The sequence below is a fragment of the Brassica napus genome, chromosome A8 (assembly GCF_020379485.1).
Source record: "Brassica napus cultivar Da-Ae chromosome A8, Da-Ae, whole genome shotgun sequence".
Taxonomy (NCBI): domain Eukaryota; kingdom Viridiplantae; phylum Streptophyta; class Magnoliopsida; order Brassicales; family Brassicaceae; genus Brassica; species Brassica napus.
In genome coordinates, this window is record NC_063441.1 from 2,837,634 (window position 1) to 2,862,660 (window position 25,027).

Below are 25,027 nucleotides of genomic sequence, written 5' to 3' on the forward strand. Positions count from 1 at the left end.
TCTTCAACCTTTCCGATTCTTCATCTTTTTCGAATATTTTGTCACCCAAAATGTCTTTGGCCCATACTTCACACTCGCTCTAAGTTTCCAACCACATCCTTGAACACGACACTTAGCCACATACAGAGTTTTTGTTGTCTTATATGCTGAAAATGTAAAATTATATTCCACAGTCACCGACTTCAGCTTTGAAACAAGCTCAGCCTTACTAGCAAAACTATAAACGAAGACTTAGAAATACGTCTACAATTATTAGCTAACAACATTGTCAAATCAAATGAATTATACCTTCATAATTATAAAAAAAAAATTATTTTCAAAATCACTCAAACCCATTAGGATTAACTAACACACACTGTCAAACAAAAAAACTAGAAAAAATTTAATGAATAATACACAAATTCACATTTTTATAGATTTTTCTATGAAGACTTAATATTTAGTCTCTGAAGATGTTGACGTTCTTTTCAGTTTACAGACGTAGACTGTCAAATAGGTCTACTCTTTGGGTTGGTTTTTGCAATTGACCATTTTACGGGTTGCTTTCTATAGTTGAATAAAAGTTGTAATTTTGTACATGTAGACTTTCATTTCAGTCTACAATTTAAAAAGGTTACTTTTTGCAATTGACCAGAATTCATCCAAGATTTGACTTTCAGAACTAGACTTCATATGCAGTCTACATGTTTGAATTTTTTTGAAAGAGGTTAGTTTTGCAATTGACCAAGTTTGACTTCAAATCAGTAGATTAAAATGAACGTCTACGGGTGTGTAGACTTCTTGTGAAGTCTACTCTCAAATCCGACGGGTTGGTTTTGCATTTGACCAAAATAAAAAAGTAGACTTTATACGCAGTCTACATTTTTTTTTTAAGATAAGAAGACTGCATATGAAGTCTACAATTTAATAAATTTTTGATTGCTTTTTAAACTTTTTGGTCAAACACAAAACTAACCTATTCCACGAAGTCAAAGTTTTGGTCAAATGCAAAACTGACCTTTTATAGACTTTGTTGGCAGTCTACATTTTGTAGACTTCCGTTGAAGTCTATTTTGAAAAGTCAAAAGTTCGGTCAAATGAAAAACTAACCTCTTTTAGGTAGACGTCTTAGTAAGTCTACCGAAAGTTTTATTTTTGTTGTCAAAGGTAAAGACGGAGACTACTGGGGAAGTCTGCGTTAGAAAAAAAATTTGTCTGCTCAATTGCAAAACTAACCCGTGCGTTGACAAATAGACTGCATCGTAAGTCTCCACGGAGGCGTAGACATACAAAACAGTCTACCGTCGCGACACAGATCTGAAAAAGAACGAAAACCATGTAAATAGTTACATTTTTCATGTGTAAAGCTTGTTTCCAACCTTTTCAACCGTCCAAACTCCAAATATGAGCAAAAAGAAGCATCTTTAACGATTCACTAATGAAGAAACTCGAAAATATGAAGTTTGTGATTATGAAAATGATAGTTATGAGAGTTTTTTAGATGGAAATGTAGAGGAGATGAGAGAAAATGAAGTTTTTTGGGTTATAATGAGAAAAAAAGTGGTTGAAAATTGAATTCTAGAGCTTTAGAGCTCAAAAATGGTGGTTCATGGTGGTTGGAAAAATTGATGATGATGGCATTTTTGTAAATAAGAAGAAATGGTTAGGGTGTATTTGATTTTTTGTTAATTTCGAAATTAATAAAAAAATAAATAAAAATGGCAATTTTGTGAATAATTCAAAAACATAAGGATAGTATGGAAATTTTATTGATGAATAGTATGGACAAAAAAAAAAGGGTTGGTTTTGGATTTGACTTGAAAATATGGGTTGGTTTTGAAAAACACCCAAAAATATATAACTAGATAATAATAGATAAGACCTTAAAAATCAACAAAATTGCATCAAGTTTTATTTCTGTGATTTTTTCGGCAAATCATCCTAATTTGCATGGGCTAGAACTTAGAAATTAATGACTTTAAACAGATTATAACAAAAAATAGTTTCAAACAAAAACTGAATCTCAAATCTAGTTTAAATCTAACTAATTATATTTACTAAATACAAAAAAAATAGACATTAGGGGCCCCAAAATTTTGTCATTATAAAGGAGTCTTAGACAAAGACCTTTTTCACTTCAAGGTGGGCACGGCTCTCTAGCCAGACAAAAGGTCCACCAGGGTAATATAAAATCTACCTCCGCCACTGGGTGCCACTTAATCATAAACTTAAAATCATATGAGGCATTACAAGAGATTTTGCCACTTAATCATAAAAATTTCAAAAAATCACTTAAAATAAAAGGTTCTTCAATAATTCATATGGGCCAGCTCCTTTCCCTCCTCTCTACGTACCTCCGCCACTTGGTGCCACAAGCTACCACGAACCACTAATGGTGCTATGGCCACTCAGTCGATAACTTAGAGCCGAGCATATTCTTGGTAATACCGTAATGGTAAAGTGTGGTCGTCGGTATCATATGAATAAAATAAACCCAAAACATATGGTACAATTCTATCTGTAGCTTTTAAGTAAGTTGTTGTCCTTTTATTATTTGAAACAGACGAAGAGATCAGAGAACATGGTTAACAAAACTACAAAACCCAAATTATTCCCCAGTCCGTGTTTACGTCGCGTAATCTGATTATTTTTTGACTGATCTGATATTATTTATTTATTGTTAATATATTAAACATTTTATAGACTTTTTCTTTTCAAATGGTAGGTCTTTTCCTTTGGCTCCTATATATTAATCAACTTCTCACATAGTTGATACTAAATATTGCTACCTCTTTCATAAATCAAAGCCACTTCATTTAGTTCCACTAACAAGCAGAAAACACGTAGATACTTGTCTCATAGCCAGCAAATTTGATCCATAGAGGTTTAGCTTTGCCTGAAAATTTTGGGGAATTTCAAACTCTCTCTTGCTGTATCCGGGCAAAGAAAAATGGCGGAAATAGGAGAAAGAGAGGAAACAATAGAAGGGCGAAACGTAGGAGCTATGTGGGATTTAGAGCAGAAACTTGATCAGCCAATGGATGAAGAAGCACATAAGCTCAAGAACATGCAGAAAGAAAAGGTAAATACTATACATAACCTATCATTTTTTCTTCTTGTAAAGTTCTTCTTGTCTATACTTAGGACATAAACATGAGTATTAGTTTAAAACAAAATAATCAATGTTTATAGTTTTGAGTACTATCTGAATTCAATTAACTCAAAGAGAGATGAACAATTCACATGATCAAGGTTGAGAATTGAGAACTTTCTGGATCTTGTTTCTTTCTTCTGAGAATTCGCAAATCTCTTCTTTCAAGCTAGTTCTTATTTGGCTGTGACATGAGAATAACGTAACTATATGTTTGGGGACTGTTATTCACTGATTAAGAGTTATTTTGATGTTTTATATAGCCTTCAACACTTACAATTTTGATAAAATTCAAGAGAATATGTGTATGTGTGTGTATTATACCTTCAATTTTTTTCCCAGCAATTTATTCACGAAGCTCAATTGAGTTTCATTTTAGGGACTATACTATACAAAGATTTCCGAAAAATAAAGTGTTTTGAATAATATAGGATTTTAGTAAAATTCTTAAAATTAATCTTTGATTGAATAACACAAAACTGTGTATGAAAATAGTAAACATGGTTTACAAAACACCAAATTTTAATCTTTAATTAAGAATACCAATCGGATAACAATTGATTATGTATAAAATTCATGACTGAATAACATCCTAAGAGTAAGATGTAAATTCTATTGGTAAATAGGACAGTTGTGAGTACAGTCATCTGGGTCGACCACCTTAGACATATTAAATGGTAAAAAAAAATGTAGATACTGCAGATCTAGTGGTGATTATTCTTGGGGCCTAGAGAGTTTTTGGATCACACCACCAAGGTTATCAAAAAAAAAAAAAGAGATGTAAATTCTATGAGACATCATTTCAGAAGCTAATTCAATCATATACATAAGTGAAAGAGATAAGAAGCTGAGTATTTTTTATCCACTTCATCTATTGTCTACAGGGTTTATCAACGTTGATGCTTCTGAGGTTGGCCTTCCAGAGTCTAGGGATAGTTTATGGCGACTTGGGGACATCTCCCTTGTACGTGTTTTACAATACATTCCCTGATGGAATAAATGACACCGAAGATGTAATTGGAGCACTTTCTTTAATCATTTACTCCCTCTTGCTTATCCCTCTCATCAAATATGTCTTCATTGTCTGCAAAGCTAACGACAACGGTCAAGGTAGGATCCCACTCACTATATGTTCAAAGTAAGTAAAACCACTACAAATTTAGCTGCTCTTGAATTAATGAAATGTATGTGCAGGTGGGACTCTAGCTATTTACTCGTTGCTATGCAGAAATGGTAAACTGAAACTAATCCCGGACCAGCAACGTAGCGACCAGGAGCTCACGACATATGGACGTACTTTCTTGCCTGAGGGGTCTATGGCTGCGAAAACCATGAACTGGTTGGAGAAGAAAGACTCTAGGAAGAGAGCGCTTCTGATAATTGTTCTTGTAGGGACTTGTATGACGATTGGTGATGGCATCTTTACCCCGGCTATCTCAGGTATGTAGATCTCTCTTTGCTTACATTTCATGGATTCATAGATGACAGGTTACTGAGTGTTAGTTCCCGCTTCAGTTCTTTCAGCTACTGGTGGGATCAAAGTTAACAATCCACAGATGAGTAGCGGTATATTCTCGTGTTAGTCTTTTTTTTTAGGATTCTGCTGTTTTCATATCTCTGTTAATCCTTCCCCAACTCTATTTTCTCAGACACCGTTGTGATCGTCGCTGTTCTTATTTTGGTGGGTCTGTTCAGTATGCAGCAGTATGGTACGGACAAAGTTGCATGGCTCTTTGCACCTATTGTCTTTGTTTGACTTCTGTTTATTGGAGGCACTGGGTTATACAACATCTGCATATACGATACAAGCGTTTTAAAAGCCTTTTCGCCGACATATGTATACATGTACTTCAGACGGAGAGGGAGAGATGGTTGGGTTTCGCTTGGCGGAATTCTGCTCAGCATAACAGGTTACATGCTAAACATGTTTGTTCTTTGCCCCTAGCCTCTTTTTTCAACTGATCTTCAAATGCATCTTCTTTGTTGTTTCATCTTTTAAAAATGTAGGGACAGAGGCACTATACGACGACATTGCTTATTTCCCTTTATTAGCTATACAGCTTGCCTTTACGCTTTTCGTGTTCCCTTGTCTTCTTTTAGCATATTGTGGCCAAGCTGCGTACCTTGTCAAAAACAAAGATAACTATGCAAATGCATTCTATGAATCTATCCCGGGTTTGTCATAAAACTTGTCTTACTGATTAAAGTCATAGTGCCTAATCATGCTGAACTTTTATCTCTTTTGCTTTGACTCCACAGATAGTATATATTGGCCAATGTTTATAGTTGCCACAGGAGCTGCAGTTGTTGGAAGCCAAGCTACAATATCAGGGACATATTCGATAATCAAGCAGGCTGTGGCTCATGGGTGTTTTCCTCCAGTGAAAGTCGTTCATACTTCGAAGAAGTTTCTTGGTCAGATTTATAGCCCGGATATCAACTGGATACTCATGGTTGGTTGCATAGCCGTCACTGCTAGATTCAAGAATCAAAACCAAATAGGGAATGCATACGGTATGATGCTCATGTTAAACCATGTTGATAACGTTAAGCTAGATGGGCTTTCAACCTAAAACCAATTGGTGTTAAGAGGAGTGACCTATCTATCTTATATATTACTTGGGATCCATTCCAACATCGGATGGGTGAGACTATGTCTCTAATAGATAAAACCTCTGACTGACTGTCTTGGTATCATGATGAAAATAGGGACCGCAGTCGCGGTTGTGATGCTTGTGACTACAGTACTCATGGTGCTTCTTATGCTACTTGTATGGCGGTGCAACTGGTTTCTCATCCTCGTATTCACCGTGCTGTCCCTCATGGTTGAAGGCGCGTACTTCTCGGCAGTTCTTTTAAAGGTTAACCAAGGTGGTTGGCTTCCGCTAGTCATAGCAGCGGTCTTACTTGTTGTAATGCTGGTCTGGAATTACGTAAAAATCAAGAGATATGAGTTCCAAGTGCATAGCAAAGTTTCAATGAGCTGGATCATCAGCCTTGGCCCGAGTCTTGGGCTTGTCCGGGTCCCGGGGATAGGGATAGTCTACTCAGAGCTAGCGAGTGGCGTTCCTCACATCTTCTCTCATGTCATCACTAACCTCCCGGCGATTCATTCAGTTGTAGTCTTTGTCTGCGTCAAGTACCTCCCTGTCTATACTGTCCCTGAAGAAGAGAGGTTTCTAGTGAAGAGAATCGGATCCAAGACATTCCGAATGTTCCGCTGTGTTGCCAGGTACTTTCATGGTTACTTTTGTGACTTATAATGCACTTAAGTAATTCTCAGCCGTTGAACAGGTACGGTTATAAGGATCTACAGAAGAAAGACGACGATTTCGAGAACAAGCTGTTTAACAACCTGTTCTCTTTCATCCAAATGGAAAGAATGATGGAGCCAGTTTCGAACTCAAGCAACAGCAGCAGTGCTTCTATCTGCAGCCAGCCGCATCAGTCCAGAGAAGTATTGATCAACAATAACGACATGGACATGTTCTCTTCGATGGTGGACTACACGGTATCAACACTGGACACAATCATCCCCCTTGATATACCGATCAATGCAGCTAGCTACTACCCGGACAGAGCGGTGGGTGAGGAGGAGACAAACGAGCTGGAGTTTCTAAAGAGTGGTAGAGACTCAGGGGTTGTTCATATTCAAGGAAACACTGTCGTGAAAGCAAGAAGAAATTCATCGCTTCCTAAGAAGATTGCCATAAATTATGTTTATGCGTTCCTTAAAAGATTTGTAGAGGGAACAACGTCATCTTCAATGTTCCTCATGAGTCCCTTTGAAACGTTGGACAAGTCTTTTATGTGTAGAGTTTATCATGATTTTAAGGGGCTAACGTCTCAGATTGGTTTCACAAAACGCAGTAAGCTGAATTGAATGTTTGTACACAGTTAAAGTTTGAACTATATGGTACCTATTATTAAGGATCAATGATTGATTTAGGATCTTCTATGCTTAAGGAAACCATATACTCTCGTCAATAAACCCTACTACAATGCCGTATTGCCGTGTATATAAGACACTCTTGTATAACTCCATATCATACTCAATACTTTCTTACTTTAACAACCCAAAATAAACCAGAAGTGCATAATGATCAATCTTGTCCGGTTACTATGATTAATATATACCGGTTTCAGTGTTTTTAGAGCAATATATAACTATGAGTTGGCAAGTATTAGAACTAAAAGATAGTCTTCAACTTGAATGACTCCTATATTCAAACACTTCATAAAATTTATTTATAATTACCTCCAAACAAAGTGTTAATGGATAATAGAATCAAGTAAATATTCTGATTTATAAACAAATAACAAATCATAATATCACAATAACAAGAGTTATCTTATAATGACGTCAAAAATTATTTATCTTATTATATAAAAATCGTTTCTTCAAAATTGTTGATTAACATGATCGTGACATGCATCAATAAAAATTTTAAGATTATGAGATGTCAAAAAAATATGATACCATTTTCTTATGTTTAGGGTTTAAAATAGATTTAAAAAAAGGAAAATTATTATTACAAAGATATTGTTTTATGGTTTTTTGGGTTTTAATAAAGAAAAATTACTATTACATGATCTCTTACAATTATATTTTATTTAAAATTTTAGAAAAAATAAAATTAACATCAGATAATTTTTTATAAACAGACTTATTAGTCGATAGAAAAAAAATCTATCTACCAATGACTAAATGCTAAGGGCACTTTGGTAATGTTTTTTTTGTTATAACTATAGATACTGGCAATTTCGACCAGAAAATATTCTAATAATTTTTGAAAAATATGAGTCATTCTAGTAATAACACAATTAATTTGTATCATTTTTGTAAACATCCTTAATATTTTAATCAAAATAGTATTTATACTTAGATAAATATTTTGAATGGGTGAAGGGGTTGAACATTGCACCAGTATATTTGAGAATAGATTTTTCGCTTAAATTTTGATGGGATAAATATCTGTTTTAATGCAAAAATTGCAACAAAAAAAATGAAAAGGTAATGGACAGTTGAAAAATGTTTTATGGCACAAATTAGCGCGAGGGATAAATGGTGATTTATGTTGTGCACGATGTGGCGCTGATGAGGAATCTGTTAATCATGTATTTTTTGAATGTCCTCCAGCTTTACAGGTTTGGGCGCTATCCAAGATACCATCAAATCCCGCTATCTTTCCAACAGGAGCTCTTTTTACAAACATGGATCATCTTTTTTGGAGAATTTCTCCGCAGCTAGATGATCATCAGTTTGCATGGATTCTATGGTATATCTGGAAATGAAGGAATAATAAAGTTTTTAGTAACCTTGATATGGATCCAAGGGAGACGATTAAACTGGCAGAAACAGAGTCCACACTATGGGCTGAGGCGCAAATAGTGAAGGAACAGAGAGCAGGGCCACATGTAGAGGGTTCGGCAGTACCGTTAAACCAAGGAAGATGGTGTTTCACAGATGGGTCCTGGAAGGAGGATAGCGGTTTCTCTGGTCAGGGGTGGTTTAGTACTTTAGAAGGTTTTGAGAGTTTGATGGGAGCAAGGAATGTTAGGGCTAGTCTATCTCCTCTACATGCGGAGATGGAAGCATTACTTTGGGCAATGGAGTGTATGAGGAACTTACGACAATTTCAGGTTACATTTGCAACGGATTGTTCTCAATTGGTGAAGATGGTTTCGGAACCAGAAGAATGGCCAGCTTTTGCAAGTTATTTAGATGATATTAAAGTCCTGAAAGAGAGTTTTTCCCGCTCAGAGATTGTCCATGTGCCAAGAACGCAAAATACAAAGGCGGATAGCCTAGCACGTAGTGTCAGGAAGCAGCCGTCTTTCGTCGTTCACATGGATCGACATCTCCCAGTTTGGTTCACAGAGTCTGTATGAGTCTGTTTATGCTGATGACAAAAAAAAAAAAAAAAAAAAAGGTATTTCTGCATCAAAGCCTTACCTCATACAGATATATATATAAATAACATGACAAAGACTCAAGCGAATTATATATAGCCGCAACAATAAATTGAGTATCCAACTTCATATATTGTACCACAAAACTAAAGTAAAATTCAATCAATCAAAAGCTATTGACTTCAGAAACATTTTTGGAAACTTATTGTGTTTTATGGAGGTAGTTAACTTAACTTGTCTGTTTTTTTTCTCAACATCATATTTTCCATTAATCTACAACAATTTTCACCTCTAAAGAGATTAACCGCAAAGGTAATGACGCGATCTAGTATCACCTAGAAAACGTCCATGGATTTTACAATACCCAATCAATATCCATCGTACTCTTTGACCACAGCGAAACGAGTTTATTGAACGAGTCAATTCTACAAATTGTCTATTAGAGCGAATAATCCTGCTTTTTGATTGTGCATGCACATGTTTAATTTTGACTTGTCCTAGTGAGTAAGGGAAGCTAAAGCTAACAAATAAAATAAAGTTATAATATAGTCATAACCAAACAATGATATTCTTAGGTATCAAGTTGTTGTAGTATAGTGGTTAGTATTTCTGTTTGTCATGCTGGCTGACCCAGGTTCGACGGGCAATAGCTTAACTTTTTACTTTTGAAACAAAAATTTAAACGTTGGAATTTACTCTTTCTCTCTCCCTCCCATTTTTAAAAAATGTCCTCAGATTACAACATAGCCATTTCAGTTCTTTATATTATATTCTTTGCATAAGTAATGTAATAATGTTATAGTTAAATCTGGGTTAATTTGATATTTAGATTCTCATAAAACCACCAAACTGGCAGCTGTAAGATTTATTCTCTTTTAAGATATATATCTGATATATTCTCTGCTCATCATACCGATGGATGTGGTATAAAACTTTACTGACACTATCATTTGATCTTCCTATGCCTGGTGAAATTTTCTAGTCATTAGATACTTCTTATTATGTTTTCTATTTCACATCTTTCTACATTTCTGCTCTTTAGCATGTCATTTTCACAATAACTCTTTAAGGTCAAGAGGAAAGAAAGAAAGATCTCTATATATCTTTCTCTCTACAGACAGAAATATACCCAAAACAATGATTTTTGAAATGGAAAGAAACAGATTCCTCTGCTGTACATTATTATTGCTCGTCTCAGTCTCCGTTATTGTTCCTTCTCTCACTGTTCAATTTGAGAAAATGTACACAAGTATTCAGTACAATGTGGTGTCAGTTTTCACCACTTGTTGTTGTCAATGCATAGTAGATGGAGCTGGATGTTGCTGTGGTAATGGTGGAACCGGATAAGAAGGTACAGCATAAGGAGCAACTCCAATATGATGATGAGTTCCCATTGGAGGTGGAAGCATCACAGGTGTTCCCACAGCTGAACCCATATGATCAGGCGGTGCGATGATAGGTTGTCCCACGGGTGCACCACCATACATCCCTAATCCAGCCATTGTGTGATGTTGTGGCTGAGGCTGAGGCTGAGCTGGTCTATGCTTAACCACTTGTTGTTGTTGTTGTTGTTGTCCTGTAACCGCGGGAGCTTGATTGTTCACAGAAGTGATGTCGTGAATGCTAGACCTTCTTCGATCTCGGTTCATTGAGTTAAGCCGGATGAAGTATTTTTGAGCATGACTTGCCACTTGAGTTGGTGTTCTTGTGATCACATAGTTCCTTGAGATGCTTCTCCAATCTCCTTTCCCAAATTTTTCCAAACCCAAAAGAAACAACCTTCAACAACAAAAACAAAAACAGAGCATTTGAATAAAGGCAACATCGTTATTTCACTTTTATAAAAGAGTTGAGGAAGAAGAAGAGGAAACCGATGCTCTTCTTGTGTCCATGGGATCCCTTTCTTCCTCTCTTGTTCAAGTTTGGAACTACTTCTTCCGCCGCCATTGGAGCTACTTATCCGGAGACTCCATGGTTTGGTTTCTTCTCCGTTGATCCGCCTCCGCCGGAGGAATGACAGTCTCTGTTCGCCGGAGAAGTTGCTGCAGCTTCCTCGCCTGTTTCTTTGATAGCGAGGCAATGGGACTTGTCCACTCTCGATTGCCTTGACATCTTCTAAAAGCATTTGGTAATGATTCTTGACTTCTTGTAATGATTTGGTTGGAACCATTGACGCCATTTTCATCCATTGATCCTCTGTTATCTCCTCTTCTACGCAATGCATAGCAATTGCGTTCTCGAATGATTTCTCTTCTTCTCTGCTCCATGTCACTGCCACACTCTCCATTAGATTCTGCTTCAATCTCTTTACTCTCTCACTCTCTCTTTTTTTTTTTTTCTCTCTCTTCTTTGGGTTAATCGTGTGGTGGGCATGATAGTGTTTGTGAAACGTATGTGAATGGGTCAGATTCTTTGCTTTTTGAGTTTTGTGAAATTCTTTTGTGTTTAAATTTGTAGAAGTGCACGATAGTAGTGGAGAGTGTGTATATGCGCAGGATAAAAGTGGGCATATGCGCAGGATAAGATCGTTTTTTCTTTTCTTTTTTTTGACTGAATTTGGTGCAAAAGGATAAGAGGGTTGATGGGGACTTTAGCTTATTCACAAGCATCAATCAGTTGGGTTCGTTTTCTATTATGTCACTCATAAGTAAAGAGTATGCACAAGATAAGATTCTTGTAGTTGACGACTACTCTCATTCTCTCTTTTGAAATGATCCTCACTCTGTAGAGATTTGGTAAATTTCGGTTGATGCTTCTCTTTTTGGTTCAGACCAGTTGATGCTTCTAATGCTAAACAAAGAGTACACTAAACAAAGAATGGTGTTTGCTTATGTATTTTAATGTATTTTATGATCAGGATTTTCTTCTTTTTTTTTTTTGTCATCTATTGGATTTATATTAATTTTAAACGTCAACTTATACAAAGCAGCAAAGATTGCGAAGCCAATAACCGGCGTGGTAAAAAACCATCCAGAAACAATGTTTGGAGATAACACAAACTCCAATAACTTACAAAGAACAAAGAAAAAATAAGATAAAGAAAGCGAGATGGAGCACAACAATAAACTTCAAGCTTGGTGAAGATCAGCGAAACCAGAAGCCATAATAGTTGAGAAAGCGATGCAAACCTAAATTATTAGGGTTGATAGCCAATCTTATAACACAATTCCACCATGGAACCACCAAACACAAACAAGACTTACCACTGCTTCATCAAAAGAAGCCAGGAAATGAACACATCTACAACCCGAGCAGCCAAAGAAAGGGGAGGGGACGTTTGGAAATTAACTGCTCAAAGACCCATTGATTGAGCAAAGGCTCCTCGGTCCCTTACCAAGTAATCCGGAAAAACCCGTCGGTTCCAAACCAAAGGACCGCACAACTTCTTGAGTTCGTTGCTACACCACTGAAATTTTAACTTAACCACAAAGGAAGAGCGACGTAGACAGACCAGAGACAACACTAGGGAAAAACCGGACGCCTCAAAGGAGAGCAAAGACGGAACCCACAGGCGAAGGACCCAACCTGAAGACCAGAAACATGCTCCTTTACACAATGTCGTACGACCAAACCAACTCCAAGACACCAAATAAATCAACTTGTCCTTCAAAAGACACTAACAGCCTTACGAGAACTCTTTAAATTCCTATAAAATTGAGGATGAGATGCTACGACCTGTAGGGAAAACTCCGGCAACCTCTGATGCCTCACTTAAGACTGAGGACCAAGAGCATTAGACCCACATCACCACATCAAAACCAGCAGCATTAAACCACAACAAAATATAAACCAGCTAAAACACCACCCGCGTACCAAAAAACGATAGGGTTTAGCATCGACACTCCAGACCAAGCATAAGACCACCAGAAGAGCTAAAGCAACAGCACATAACAAGCCAGCCACAAACACACTCATCTTAACTACCATAACTAAACCATTAAATACTAAGCCACAACAGAGAGGGTCAAAGACGAAGATTAACCAACAAACGGCAGGCGGTCCCATCAAACCAGATCAAAAGCCCTCAGATCTACAGTCAGCTTTAACATCATCCACAGGCGGAGAGGGCACGCCATGACACAGAAGCCAACGTCACCGAGCCATCAACAAGCCACCGCTTGAGATCTAGAAACCAATGCCGTCAAAGTAACGCTTCATCACTAGCCATCTCCTCTGAGGCTCAAAGACTACAAAAGCACTAATAATTGAAAGGAGAGTTCGAGGAGGTCCTCTTACAGCACGGCGAGGAGCGCCGGCCGGAGAAGGCCTCAAATCTAGATGCAATGAGGGATGCGGAGCTTGAGTCTGTGTAGAGAGCTTTTTTAGGTTTCAACAAACTAGAGAGTTAGATTTGATCAGAATTTTTATTTAAACGTATTTCATTTAATATTGCTTGACTATAACATATTAATATTAGGTATATGCTAACCAAGACTGATATGATTCGACAATGAACAATCCACAATAGCATTAAATAAAAATAATATGTAGTTTATTTAGTTTGCCTCAGCACACCCTTTATAAAAACTTGAGTTCTAAGCTTCAAATCTTCCTCCTTCCATAATATCGCTATAACGGAGTCTCGCATAAGAAAGGTTCAAGGCTTGAATTTGTAGAAAATAAAACTTGGACAATATGAAAATTTTGAACACACGAATTCCTCAAATATGACCAAACAAAAACAGAAATTATTTTACGTTGAGTCTATCCTTTGGAAGTCTACACGTAATAAAAGAAGTCTACATATATATAGACTTCCTACGAATTCTACTTTATAGACTTGTTTTGTAGTCTACCCTCTAATTTGGTCTACTAATTTATTTGAAAATGTATAAAAATAATTTTTGTATATTTAATAATCATCAATAAATGGATAATATGAATAAATAATTAAAATTTCATATAATCGAACAATTTGAAGATATATACTAATTGGTTATCATGTGCTAGACTATGTTCATGTTTAGAAACAAAAGTTCTAACATGTTATGTCTTTTCGTAGTTGATTTCATAGGTTTATTTTAGATTTTGTTTTTTTTTTTGTTTTATAACTTAAATCTGCATATTAATGTTTAGTTTTTATATTTTGTATAATGAGACTTTTGATTATCAAGCAAAACATTTAGGGTTTGATATTTGTGGTTTAGGGTTTCGTAGACCTACAATAAAGTCTATTTATCTGAAGACGTCTTTTTCAGTCTATATTTTTCAATTTGTTTTACAAAAAAATCATTATATTTAAACTAAGTTAAGTTCCTTAGAATAAAAAAGTGAAATCATATACTATAACTATTAAAAAATAAAGAAATAAATTTAATAAATCATATATTAAAATATTAAAATAATAAAGAATAAACAACATAATTAAATTATTATAGTAGACTTCCAAAAAGGTCTACTATGTTATAGTAAGATCTACTCCAAATTTTAATTTTAGTAGACTTCAAACGAAGTCTACAGTATCGTAATTTTAACCTAGTTACATTTTTGTCTCCCTATATAAACAAAATTTATTCAATCTCTCTCTAAAGTGGCTGCACAAGTTCTTAAAACTCTCTCCCTTCTCTCTAAAACTTTCTTTCTTCTCTCTAAAATTCTCTCAATTGTTTCTAAATCTCTCTCATTATCTTCTTTCTCTCTAAAATTTTCTCAAGTCTTTCTCACAATATATCTTGTCATTTAGATATTATGATTCATGGTTTTCATCTTCTCCTTTAAAAATGTAAGTTTTCGATCTATAGATTTTAAATGTGTATTTTATGTTTATTTCTCTCAATATTATCTTTTTTTGGTAGGTATTATCACTCATGGATTTCATCATCTCCTCTAAAAATGTAAGTTTTAGATTAATAGATTTTAAATATGTATTTACATGTTTATATTCAAATAAATTTATAGATCAAGCTCTCTACATTAATTTGCTACTAGTTTACCTTATAAATTATATTATGTAAAGTATTTTCAGATTTAAAATTATTTCACATTTCAAAATATATAGATTTTTTCAGATCTGAAAATTATCAGACAGTGTAGACTTCTAAAGAAGTTTACTAAAGCTTGCAGACTTCATATGAAGTTTACTAAACCAAAGTTTAAGCAGACTTCATTGGAAGTCTACAAAAATATGACTTTAATTTTTTTTTCTATGTTTTTTAATAATTTTATCTTATTTTGCAGGTATTTTCTTCCATAGTTGTTCTCTTCTCCTCCTAGAAATGTAAGGTTTACATCTATAGATTTAAAATATGTGTTCTAGTATTTATATTCAAATAAAGTTACATATTAATTCATATTAATATGTCTTTAATTTATAACTATTTTGTCTATTAAATCATATTTTTAAAAGTTTTTTAGATTTAAACTTATTTCATATTTTTTATTGTATTATTTTTCAGATCTATTTTTTTTGATAGAGTAGACTTCATTTGAAATCTACTTAAAACTTACGGCTGGTAGACTTCAAATGAAGTCTACTAGCCTTGAATTTTAAGCAAATTTCATTAGAAGTTTACTCAAATATGATTTTAATTTTTATCTTATTTTTAAAATTTTTTTTATTTTGCAGGTATTCTCTTCCAATATTTTCAAATCATCTTCCCAAAAATGCTTTCCATATATTCATTATAAGATATTTTGTGTTTATAATGAACTAAATTTATAGATTCATACATTATCTTTTTGCTTTGTTACAAGGATGACAAAAAACCATTTTTGAAATATTTTCCAGAACAAATATTTTCAAATTTTCTAAATGCACACTTTTAATATGAAAATTTTCCATTAGTGTAGACTTCAACTAAAGTCTACTAAACAATAACTTTACGTAGACTTAATAAAAAGTCTACTAAAATATGATTTTATTTTTTATCTTTTTTTTTTCTCATAACTCTATCTTATTTGGCAGGTACTTTTTCCAAGACTTTATTTGAAGCATCAAGATTATGAAAAATCAAACATACTCAAGAATACTTTTTAATATATTGCTCTGTAATAACTTTCATAATAAAATATTAATTTTTAAATAATTTTTTAATGCATAATCTATAAACATTGTATTCATTTTTAGTTGTTTTCCACTTGTATGATATTATTAATTTTTTGTTAGATATCAATTTTTTCACAAGATCTAACCAACCAAACAAGTAAAACCACCATAAGCTAAAATAATAACTAACACACATGTGAGAAGAAGAAAATCTATACAAAATTTTCCCAAAAATTTTCAAGAATAATACTAATCAAAACAATTTGCAATAAGTATCAAGTGTATAATTATAACACATTAAATTGTGAAATTCATCCAAGACCATTAAAATTTTACTAACATACACTGTAAAATAATTAAATCATGAAAAAATATGATGAATAATACACAAATACACTTTTAATAGAATTTACGACGTAGACTTCAACTGCAGTCTACATTTGTAGATTTACAAAACGTCTACACTTATTATTTAACATATAGTCAATCCAAATTTTTTTAGTGTATTGGCGCAGGCTTGATACAAAGGCGTACAAAGTGTGTCTTAGATAACTCGATCAAGTTCCGTACTTGTCGATTATTCGTGACAGGCATAAGAGGAGTATATTCCTATTCGGAGTCATTTGTTTTAAATGATGTTTGGTAAGGAATAGGTTAGCACCATCTTCTCAATTTTGTTGTCCAGATCATAATCTTCTTGTATCATTTCAAGAAGTTTACCATGTGTACAGCCATCATGCACAAGGAACATTCTTCAACCTTTCCGATTCTTCATCTTTTTCGAATATTTTGTCACCCAAAATGTCTTTGGCCCATACTTCACACTCGCTCTAAGTTTCCAACCACATCCTTGAACACGACACTTAGCCACATACAGAGTTTTTGTTGTCTTATATGCTGAAAATGTAAAATTATATTCCACAGTCACCGACTTCAGCTTTGAAACAAGCTCAGCCTTACTAGCAAAACTATAAACGAAGACTTAGAAATACGTCTACAATTATTAGCTAACAACATTGTCAAATCAAATGAATTATACCTTCATATTTAAAAAAAAAAATTATTTTCAAAATCACTCAAACCCATTAGGATTAACTAACACACACTGTCAAACAAAAAAACTAGAAAAAATTTAATGAATAATACACAAATTCACATTTTTATAGATTTTTCTATGAAGACTTAATATTTAGTCTCTGAAGATGTTGACGTTCTTTTCAGTTTACAGACGTAGACTGTCAAATAGGTCTACTCTTTGGGTTGGTTTTTGCAATTGACCATTTTACGGGTTGCTTTCTATAGTTGAATAAAAGTTGTAATTTTGTACATGTAGACTTTCATTTCAGTCTACAATTTAAAAAGGTTACTTTTTGCAATTGACCAGAATTCATCCAAGATTTGACTTTCAGAACTAGACTTCATATGTAGTCTACATGTTTGAATTTTTTTGAAAGAGGTTAGTTTTGCAATTGACCAAGTTTGACTTCAAATCAGTAGATTAAAATGAACGTCTACGGGTGTGTAGACTTCTTGTGAAGTCTACTCTCAAATCCGACGGGTTGGTTTTGCATTTGACCAAAATAAAAAAGTAGACTTTATACGCAGTCTACATTTTTTTTTTAAGATAAGAAGACTGCATATGAAGTCTACAATTTAATAAATTTTTGATTGCTTTTTAAACTTTTTGGTCAAACACAAAACTAACATATTCCACGAAGTCAAAGTTTTGGTCAAATGCAAAACTGACCTTTTATAGACTTTGTTGGCAGTCTACATTTTGTAGACTTCCGTTGAAGTCTATTTTGAAAAGTCAAAAGTTCGGTCAAATGAAAAACTAACCTCTTTTAGGTAGACGTCTTAGTAAGTCTACCGAAAGTTTTATTTTTGTTGTCAAAGGTAAAGACGGAGACTACTGGGGAAGTCTGCGTTAGAAAAAAAATTTGTCTGCTCAATTGCAAAACTAACCCGTGCGTTGACAAATAGACTGCATCGTAAGTCTCCACGGAGGCGTAGACATACAAAACAGTCTACCGTCGCGACACAGATCTGAAAAAGAACGAAAATCATGTAAATAGTTACATTTTTCATGTGTAAAGCTTGTTTCCAACCTTTTCAACCGTCCAAAAACTCCAAATATGAGCAAAAAGAAGCATCTTTAACGATTCACTAATGAAGAAACTCGAAAATATGAAGTTTGTGATTATGAAAATGATAGTTATGAGAGTTTTTTAGATGGAAATGTAGAGGAGATGAGAGAAATGAAGTTTTTTGGGTTATAATGAGAAAAAAAAGTGGTTGAAAATTGAATTCTAGAGCTTTAGAGCTCAAAAATGGTGGTTCATGGTGGTTGGAAAAATTGATGATGATGGCATTTTTGTAAATAAGAAGAAATGGTTAGGGTGTATTTGATTTTTTGTTAATTTCGAAATTAATAAAAAAATAAATAAAAATGGCAATTTTGTGAATAATTCAAAAACATAAGGATAGTATGGAAATTTTATTGATGAATAGTATGGACAAAAAAAAAAGGGTTGGTTTTGGATTTGACTTGAAAATATGGGTTGGTTTTGAAAACACCCCAAAATATATAACTAGATAATAATAGATAAGACCTTAAAAATCAACAAAATTGCATCAAGTTTTATTTCTGTGATTTTTTCGGCAAATCATCCTAATTTGCATGGGCTAGAACTTAGAAATTAATGACTTTAAACAGATTATAACAAAAAATAGTTTCAAACAAAAACTGAATCTCAAATCTAGTTTAAATCTAACTAATTATATTTACTAAATACAAAAAAAATAGACATTAGGGGCCCCAAAATTTTGTCATTATAAAGGAGTCTTAGACAAAGACCTTTTTCACTTCAAGGTGGGCACGGCTCTCTAGCCAGACAAAAGGTCCACCAGGGTAATATAAAATCTACCTCCGCCACTGGGTGCCACTTAATCATAAACTTAAAATCATATGAGGCATTACAAGAGATTTTGCCACTTAATCATAAAAATTTCAAAAATCACTTAAAATAAAAGGTTCTTCAATAATTCATATGGGCCAGCTCCTTTCCCTCCTCTCTACGTACCTCCGCCACTTGGTGCCACAAGCTACCACGAACCACTAATGGTGCTATGGCCACTCAGTCGATAACTTAGAGCCGAGCATATTCTTGGTAATACCGTAATGGTAAAGTGTGGTCGTCGGTATCATATGAATAAAATAAACCCAAAACATATGGTACAATTCTATCTGTAGCTTTTAAGTAAGTTGTTGTCCTTTTATTATTTGAAACAGACGAAGAGATCAGAGAACATGGTTAACAAAACTACAAAACCCAAATTATTCCCCAGTCCGTGTTTACGTCGCGTAATCTGATTATTTTTTGACTGATCTGATATTATTTATTTATTGTTAATATATTAAACATTTTATAGACTTTTTCTTTTCAAATGGTAGGTCTTTTCCTTTGGCTCCTATATATTAATCAACTTCTCACATAGTTGATACTAAATATTGCTACCTCTTTCATAAATCAAAGCCACTTCATTTAGTTCCACTAACAAGCAGAAAACACGTAGATACTTGTCTCATAGCCAGCAAATTTGATCCATAGAGGTTTAGCTTTGCCTGAAAATTTTGGGAATTTCAAACTCTCTCTTGCTGTATCCGGGCAAAGAAAAATGGCGGAAATAGGAGAAAGAGAGGAAACAATAGAAGGGCGAAACGTAGGAGCTATGTGGGATTTAGAGCAGAAACTTGATCAGCCAATGGATGAAGAAGCACATAAGCTCAAGAACATGCAGAAAGAAAAGGTAAATACTATACATAACCTATCATTTTTTCTTCTTGTAAAGTTCTTCTTGTCTATACTTAGGACATAAACATGAGTATTAGTTTAAAACAAAATAATCAATGTTTATAGTTTTGAGTACTATCTGAATTCAATTAACTCAAAGAGAGATGAACAATTCACATGATCAAGGTTGAGAATTGAGAACTTTCTGGATCTTGTTTCTTTCTTCTGAGAATTCGCAAATCTCTTCTTTCAAGCTAGTTCTTATTTGGCTGTGACATGAGAATAACGTAACTATATGTTTGGGGACTGTTATTCACTGATTAAGAGTTATTTTGATGTTTTATATAGCCTTCAACACTTACAATTTTGATAAAATTCAAGAGAATATGTGTATGTGTGTGTATTATACCTTCAATTTTTTTCCCAGCAATTTATTCACGAAGCTCAATTGAGTTTCATTTTAGGGACTATACTATACAAAGATTTCCGAAAAATAAAGTGTTTTGAATAATATAGGATTTTAGTAAAATTCTTAAAATTAATCTTTGATTGAATAACACAAAACTGTGTATGAAAATAGTAAACATGGTTTACAAAACACCAATTTTAATCTTTAATTAAGAATACCAATCGGATAACAATTGATTATGTATAAAATTCATGACTGAATAACATCCTAAGAGTAAGATGTAAATTCTATTGGTAAATAGGACAGTTGTGAGTACAGTCATCTGGGTCGACCACCTTAGACATATTAAATGGTAAAAAAAAATGTAGATACTGCAGATCTAGTGGTGATTATTCTTGGGGCCTAGAGAGTTTTTGGATCACACCACCAAGGTTATCAAAAAAAAAAAAAGAGATGTAAATTCTATGAGACATCATTTCAGAAGCTAATTCAATCATATACATAAGTGAAAGAGATAAGAAGCTGAGTATTTTTTATCCACTTCATCTATTGTCTACAGGGTTTATCAACGTTGATGCTTCTGAGGTTGGCCTTCCAGAGTCTAGGGATAGTTTATGGCGACTTGGGGACATCTCCCTTGTACGTGTTTTACAATACATTCCCTGATGGAATAAATGACACCGAAGATGTAATTGGAGCACTTTCTTTAATCATTTACTCCCTCTTGCTTATCCCTCTCATCAAATATGTCTTCATTGTCTGCAAAGCTAACGACAACGGTCAAGGTAGGATCCCACTCACTATATGTTCAAAGTAAGTAAAACCACTACAAATTTAGCTGCTCTTGAATTAATGAAATGTATGTGCAGGTGGGACTCTAGCTATTTACTCGTTGCTATGCAGAAATGGTAAACTGAAACTAATCCCGGACCAGCAACGTAGCGACCAGGAGCTCACGACATATGGACGTACTTTCTTGCCTGAGGGGTCTATGGCTGCGAAAACCATGAACTGGTTGGAGAAGAAAGACTCTAGGAAGAGAGCGCTTCTGATAATTGTTCTTGTAGGGACTTGTATGACGATTGGTGATGGCATCTTTACCCCGGCTATCTCAGGTATGTAGATCTCTCTTTGCTTACATTTCATGGATTCATAGATGACAGGTTACTGAGTGTTAGTTCCCGCTTCAGTTCTTTCAGCTACTGGTGGGATCAAAGTTAACAATCCACAGATGAGTAGCGGTATATTCTCGTGTTAGTCTTTTTTTTTAGGATTCTGCTGTTTTCATATCTCTGTTAATCCTTCCCCAACTCTATTTTCTCAGACACCGTTGTGATCGTCGCTGTTCTTATTTTGGTGGGTCTGTTCAGTATGCAGCAGTATGGTACGGACAAAGTTGCATGGCTCTTTGCACCTATTGTCTTTGTTTGACTTCTGTTTATTGGAGGCACTGGGTTATACAACATCTGCATATACGATACAAGCGTTTTAAAAGCCTTTTCGCCGACATATGTATACATGTACTTCAGACGGAGAGGGAGAGATGGTTGGGTTTCGCTTGGCGGAATTCTGCTCAGCATAACAGGTTACATGCTAAACATGTTTGTTCTTTGCCCCTAGCCTCTTTTTTCAACTGATCTTCAAATGCATCTTCTTTGTTGTTTCATCTTTTAAAAATGTAGGGACAGAGGCACTATACGACGACATTGCTTATTTCCCTTTATTAGCTATACAGCTTGCCTTTACGCTTTTCGTGTTCCCTTGTCTTCTTTTAGCATATTGTGGCCAAGCTGCGTACCTTGTCAAAAACAAAGATAACTATGCAAATGCATTCTATGAATCTATCCCGGGTTTGTCATAAAACTTGTCTTACTGATTAAAGTCATAGTGCCTAATCATGCTGAACTTTTATCTCTTTTGCTTTGACTCCACAGATAGTATATATTGGCCAATGTTTATAGTTGCCACAGGAGCTGCAGTTGTTGGAAGCCAAGCTACAATATCAGGGACATATTCGATAATCAAGCAGGCTGTGGCTCATGGGTGTTTTCCTCCAGTGAAAGTCGTTCATACTTCGAAGAAGTTTCTTGGTCAGATTTATAGCCCGGATATCAACTGGATACTCATGGTTGGTTGCATAGCCGTCACTGCTAGATTCAAGAATCAAAACCAAATAGGGAATGCATACGGTATGATGCTCATGTTAAACCATGTTGATAACGTTAAGCTAGATGGGCTTTCAACCTAAAACCAATTGGTGTTAAGAGGAGTGACCTATCTATCTTATATATTACTTGGGATCCATTCCAACATCGGATGGGTGAGACTATGTCTCTAATAGATAAAACCTCTGACTGACTGTCTTGGTATCATGATGAAAATAGGGACCGCAGTCGCGGTTGTGATGCTTGTGACTACAGTACTCATGGTGCTTCTTATGCTACTTGTATGGCGGTGCAACTGGTTTCTCATCCTCGTATTCACCGTGCTGTCCCTCATGGTTGAAGGCGCGTACTTCTCGGCAGTTCTTTTAAAGGTTAACCAAGGTGGTTGGCTTCCGCTAGTCATAGCAGCGGTCTTACTTGTTGTAATGCTGGTCTGGAATTACGTAAAAATCAAGAGATATGAGTTCCAAGTGCATAGCAAAGTTTCAATGAGCTGGATCATCAGCCTTGGCCCGAGTCTTGGGCTTGTCCGGGTCCCGGGGATAGGGATAGTCTACTCAGAGCTAGCGAGTGGCGTTCCTCACATCTTCTCTCATGTCATCACTAACCTCCCGGCGATTCATTCAGTTGTAGTCTTTGTCTGCGTCAAGTACCTCCCTGTCTATACTGTCCCTGAAGAAGAGAGGTTTCTAGTGAAGAGAATCGGATCCAAGACATTCCGAATGTTCCGCTGTGTTGCCAGGTACTTTCATGGTTACTTTTGTGACTTATAATGCACTTAAGTAATTCTCAGCCGTTGAACAGGTACGGTTATAAGGATCTACAGAAGAAAGACGACGATTTCGAGAACAAGCTGTTTAACAACCTGTTCTCTTTCATCCAAATGGAAAGAATGATGGAGCCAGTTTCGAACTCAAGCAACAGCAGCAGTGCTTCTATCTGCAGCCAGCCGCATCAGTCCAGAGAAGTATTGATCAACAATAACGACATGGACATGTTCTCTTCGATGGTGGACTACACGGTATCAACACTGGACACAATCATCCCCCTTGATATACCGATCAATGCAGCTAGCTACTACCCGGACAGAGCGGTGGGTGAGGAGGAGACAAACGAGCTGGAGTTTCTAAAGAGTGGTAGAGACTCAGGGGTTGTTCATATTCAAGGAAACACTGTCGTGAAAGCAAGAAGAAATTCATCGCTTCCTAAGAAGATTGCCATAAATTATGTTTATGCGTTCCTTAAAAAGATTTGTAGAGGGAACAACGTCATCTTCAATGTTCCTCATGAGTCCCTTTGAAACGTTGGACAAGTCTTTTATGTGTAGAGTTTATCATGATTTTAAGGGGCTAACGTCTCAGATTGGTTTCACAAAACGCAGTAAGCTGAATTGAATGTTTGTACACAGTTAAAGTTTGAACTATATGGTACCTATTATTAAGGATCAATGATTGATTTAGGATCTTCTATGCTTAAGGAAACCATATACTCTCGTCAATAAACCCTACTACAATGCCGTATTGCCGTGTATATAAGACACTCTTGTATAACTCCATATCATACTCAATACTTTCTTACTTTAACAACCCAAAATAAACCAGAAGTGCATAATGATCAATCTTGTCCGGTTACTATGATTAATATATACCGGTTTCAGTGTTTTTAGAGCAATATATAACTATGAGTTGGCAAGTATTAGAACTAAAAGATAGTCTTCAACTTGAATGACTCCTATATTCAAACACTTCATAAAATTTATTTATAATTACCTCCAAACAAAGTGTTAATGGATAATAGAATCAAGTAAATATTCTGATTTATAAACAAATAACAAATCATAATATCACAATAACAAGAGTTATCTTATAATGACGTCAAAATTATTTATCTTATTATATAAAAATCGTTTCTTCAAAATTGTTGATTAACATGATCGTGACATGCATCAATAAAAATTTTAAGATTATGAGATGTCAAAAAAATATGATACCATTTTCTTATGTTTAGGGTTTAAAATAGATTTAAAAAAAGGAAAATTATTATTACAAAGATATTGTTTTATGGTTTTTTGGGTTTTAATAAAGAAAAATTACTATTACATGATCTCTTACAATTATATTTTATTTAAAATTTTAGAAAAAATAAAATTAACATCAGATAATTTTTTATAAACAGACTTATTAGTCGATAGAAAAAAAATCTATCTACCAATGACTAAATGCTAAGGGCACTTTGGTAATGTTTTTTTTGTTATAACTATAGATACTGGCAATTTCGACCAGAAAATATTCTAATAATTTTTGAAAAATATGAGTCATTCTAGTAATAACACAATTAATTTGTATCATTTTTGTAAACATCCTTAATATTTTAATCAAAATAGTATTTATACTTAGATAAATATTTTGAATGGGTGAAGGGGTTGAACATTGCACCAGTATATTTGAGAATAGATTTTTCGCTTAAATTTTGATGGGATAAATATCTGTTTTAATGCAAAAATTGCAACAAAAAAAATGAAAAGGTAATGGACAGTTGAAAAATGTTTTATGGCACAAATTAGCGCGAGGGATAAATGGTGATTTATGTTGTGCACGATGTGGCGCTGATGAGGAATCTGTTAATCATGTA

General features: G+C 34.6%; 3 pseudogenes; 2 read left to right on the top strand and 1 right to left on the bottom strand.

The window, feature by feature from the left end:
• Positions 1-2,695: 2,695 nt before the first annotated feature.
• On the top strand, positions 2,696-6,946 carry LOC106434804 (annotated as a pseudogene).
• Positions 6,947-10,121: 3,175 nt separating this feature from the next.
• On the bottom strand, positions 10,122-11,398 carry LOC125576989 (annotated as a pseudogene).
• Positions 11,399-19,477: 8,079 nt separating this feature from the next.
• LOC106381324 lies at positions 19,478-23,772 on the top strand (annotated as a pseudogene).
• The last annotated feature ends 1,255 nt before the right edge of the window (positions 23,773-25,027 follow it).